Source organism: Argiope bruennichi, chromosome X2 (genome assembly GCF_947563725.1).
Source record: "Argiope bruennichi chromosome X2, qqArgBrue1.1, whole genome shotgun sequence".
Classification (NCBI taxonomy): domain Eukaryota; kingdom Metazoa; phylum Arthropoda; class Arachnida; order Araneae; family Araneidae; genus Argiope; species Argiope bruennichi.
Genome location: NC_079163.1, coordinates 51,545,544 through 51,550,056, shown reverse-complemented (window position 1 = coordinate 51,550,056; position 4,513 = coordinate 51,545,544). Strand labels below are relative to the sequence as shown.

General features: G+C 25.6%; 1 non-coding gene across 1 annotated transcript; it reads left to right on the top strand.

The window, feature by feature from the left end:
* The first annotated feature begins 3,372 nt into the window (after positions 1-3,372).
* Positions 3,373-3,444, top strand: Trnad-guc (transfer RNA aspartic acid (anticodon GUC)). Its single transcript has one exon. It is a non-coding gene; the product is annotated as a tRNA-Asp (tRNA).
* Positions 3,445-4,513: the final 1,069 nt, after the last annotated feature.

Below are 4,513 nucleotides of genomic sequence, written 5' to 3'. Positions count from 1 at the left end.
ATATTTATATTATAATTTTTCCAATAACGTAATCAAAATAGAAAGTGAATTTTTATTTTATGATTCCTACATATAATCAGATAAAAACATTTGAGATCTAAAAATAGTTAATGTATGCTGTTTGATTTTATCCAGTTGTAACAATAGTGGTCTAATATGGCTAGTGAGTTCAAAATCTGATGATGATAACACATTTCAGTTTTCTTTATCAAGGAAACAGAGTTGTTAAATTTTTAAGTCATAATATATATATTTTTAGTTCCAATATACATATACTAATAGAGCAATTTTTAAGTAGAAAAAATTAGATATTTGAAATTTTTAAGTCATAAAATTTACTTTTTAGTTCAAATATTATTAGTGTATATATATATATATATATATATATATATATATATATATATATATGCACTAATAGAACAATTTTTAAATAGTAAACATTTAATACTGATGTCATTTTCCTTGTGATAATTATAAAATCTCTTCTCTAATAACTTTGAGCAGCTTTCAGTTACGACAGTATTGGATATGGAGGGGGGAAAAAAATGAAAGAAAATTTCCCAAAGAGTTTTAAATTATATAGAATTAAGATTAAATTTTGCTTTATTTTACCTGTCCTTTATATAATAAAACATTAATAATTTCTTTCTTTTAACAAATTATAGATGCATTAAAGATTGCTGCAAAGTGGATAATTATTCGGGCTGCTTTTTATTTTAGCAAATATTGTATTCCAAGGAGATCAGAATTCTTAAATTTTTTACAAATAATTGGTAAATTGTTCTTCACTGGAATGCCAAAAACAATTTAATTCTTTGAGAGAATGTGATATTTGTGTTCACTTTGAAAAGAATTATATTTCTGCTTTATATAAAATATTAAATTTATCCAATGTTTAAAATAATATAATAAATACCTGTTAACAGGAATTAGAACAAACTTATTTTCTTTAATATGCAGCTATTAAAGCCACTAAAACAACAGGATACATTTCAACTACCATTTGAGGGAAAGGTTTTTTACCAAACCATAAAATAGCTATAATGAAACATAGATGATCAAAAAATTTCCAGATCTAGGATATTATCTGCAGTATGATTAACATCATTTTCTTTTTTTTTTTTTTTTTTTTTTTTATCTATGACATATTTATCAAAAATGTTTTTTATGTCATGATTTTACCAACTATAATAAGTGCTTGTATTTATGTATTAAGAGTACTTATTTTATTTTTATTTATCTTTCAAGTTCCTTGTAATTTTCTTAATTCATACTTTAAGTTCTTTGACAAATTCATTTAAATACTTTTTTGCACAGCCTGTTAATCATGAAAACAAAATATATGTGATGCATTTACAGGCAAATGCAGTTATGCAATTCAGCTATTCATTAATTATTATGCTTTATATTTACTTTGTATATTGTATACATGTTATAATGTAATGATTCATTTAATATTATTTTGTAAATGTTGTTAATTTTCTATCTGAAAGTCTGCATAGTTATTTGAAATTTGAAAAATTCTTACTGATATTTTGATATAAGGTGGAAACGTAGCTTTAAAAAATTAAGTTTCCTAACAGACGAGTTTTTCTCTATAAGAAAGTCAATTATTTTCTAAAATAAGGACAAAATTACGTTTGATATGCAGTTTTAGTTTGTTTTCTGGAAATAAATTCAAAAAATACTAAACAAAATGTGTCGTATTAATTTCAAACTATTTTTAGTTGACTATAGATTTTTATTTACGTAATATTATTTTTCATTTAATCTCATTTGCGAAATAAATAGAATGTATTATAGAAAGAGGTATATTTTGAAGAATATGTTATATTTACCCTTGTTCCTTTGTAAGCACCATTTTTTTATTGTTATGTATTATATGAGTTGTTATATTCATTACATTAATCTGAATAATATGTAGTACAATATTACTTCTGTATTGGGTTTATATGCTTATATTAGAGCTATTTTCAAGCTGCACTTCAAGGATTTAGTAGAATCAATGAGGAATTCATGTTACTACCTTTTCATATATGTTTAGTGCAAGTCTAATTTAACACTCTAAAATTAAAACAGGACTTTAAAATTATTTTAATGTTTTATATTCTTGTTTGATACATGTCAAATTTGGTTATAAGCAACTTTTTTTAATCATATCTTTAATATTTCCTCTTCCCTGCAATTGAGGGGCCTAGTAATTCTGACAAATAATTAAAAAAAACTTATTCAAGTTTTTTATAGCAATTTTTTTAATCGAAGCAATAAATTATTAATACTGTCATTACTTTTTCATTGAATGATTTCAGACTCTAAAAAAAACCAATAGATATCTATATGATTTATTTACTATGTACTAAAGCAATAAGTAAATACAATTTATTTTATTTATTTTTCTTCAAATCAATTTAAGAAGTTGATTTTATAAAATTATGGATATTGTTTATTTAACAGTCGAATATGAATATGTGATAGAATAATCTATCAAGTTTTATACTGATTATAAAATTTTAAATTTTTGTGCTTTCTATACTGCTCATTGCCCGATTTTGTTTAATATGTAGAGAACATTGTATTCATCCAAAATATATTATTTGCAAATTCTTACTTTGGATTGAAAAACATGCCGACACAGAGTAATTTAAACACGATATAGTTCAAAAAACGAATGTGATTTCAAAATATTAAAATATATAGTTTATTTCGATAGGCAAAATGTTTACAATTATTGAGAGAGCCAAATTCCAATACGAATAATTTCTGCACTCCACTGTTTATCTCAGCCCTTTAGAACATCCAAACACAGATAATGTTGCGACAGTGTCAGCTAAATAATATAACTTCATCTAGCTGCAGTCAATAAAGTAAGATACTATAACAGATCATCATTATCTTCAAAAATTTTATTTGTATTGAAAAATCCATTCACCTCTTGCATATGAACCCCATTAAACGCATAGAGTTATTTTGTCCGGCAGTAGGATGGAAATATTAATTCTCCCATATGTTTGAAAAATTGTTTACCTCCTAATATGTTTTTAAAAAACGTCCTCTCGGTTATCTTGTTTGAAAACAATTGGAAGCATCATAATATTAATGGTATTGAAGCGAGGAATATACTGTTTTGTTCCATTTATACTTTTAAATTCAGAAGTAATTTGTAAAATATTAGTGCATTTATTCCTCTCATTAACATGCTTCTTTTTTAGTGACTTGCAGTTATCTTCTAGATTAAGAGAACGTCTTTGTTAAACCGAAAAGGAAAAAAAAAAAAAAAAAAAAAAAAGGTCGCCAGAATAGAAACTTTACTTTTGAACTATACTAACTTCCTGCTTCTCATAACTGAAAGATGTCTGTCATCTATTTTCGCAGTCCTCGGTAGTATAGTGGTCAGTATCCCCGCCTGTCACGCGGGAGACCGGGGTTCGATTCCCCGCCGGGGAGGTTCATTTTACGGTTTAAAATGCATATTGTAAATCTTAATGTCAAAAATATTTTAATTTTTTCGAGATATTAGAATTATTTTTATTGTGCTGACATGTTGCTTACAATCTCCTTATCACAAAGTTAAGAATTTTTTTTTAGCAAATAAGTTCAATTTTATACGGATACAGTTTATTAAATAATTAATTCTTATTCTGAATTAAGGTCTTTTGCCTTATAATATTTGCTTTAAAGAAATTTCAATCACAATTTCCATTACTTGACACGTTGAATACAGTAATATATGAATTCTACCTAGACATACTGTATACTTTTATCCAATTTTTCATACCATTAAATATTAATCAGTATGATAATTAAGTTAACATTTCAACAAGCCATGCATATTCGTTAAGCTCTCTTTAAAATTATTAGCGCCTGTAACCAACCACAAGGGTAGCACCGCGCTTTACTGGAATAGTTGACATACTAAGCGGATGTTTACGGATGATTAAATATCTGAAAATAAAACTCTTAACAACGTGGTGGTGGGAGAAATTACTTTCTTTATCAGTATTGAAGAGTTTGATCTATAAATATGTTAAATTAATCAAAATAACAATTTGGATAGTTATTTTACTATTTGTCTACTGTTATATTCACTACTAGTATGTTTACTATTATTTACCCAAAAGTAGGAGAATATGTTTGGATTCACTGTTTGTTTATAAATGATTTGTTCATTTATACAAGGAACATTTATGCATTCAGAAATTCTTCAATATTAAATTGCTTTTGAATAGTTTAAATTAAAAAATAATTTAAGTTCTTTTAATTTTACTTTGTCTTAAATAATGTTATTATTTCAAATTTCTTGACCTTAAGCAGCGTCTAATACGATGCGAGTGCATTTGATTCAGTCCATTTTTCTGACCGAATTTAATCAAGAATCTGAAACTGTGTGAGGTTATTGTAAAACTTCAGTATTGTATGTTTATTTTAAAATGATGTCCTCCCAGAAGTATTGAATTAATCGTTTTATTTATTTCTTGAGGAAATTATGTTTAATCCACTTCGAAGACAGGCAGGC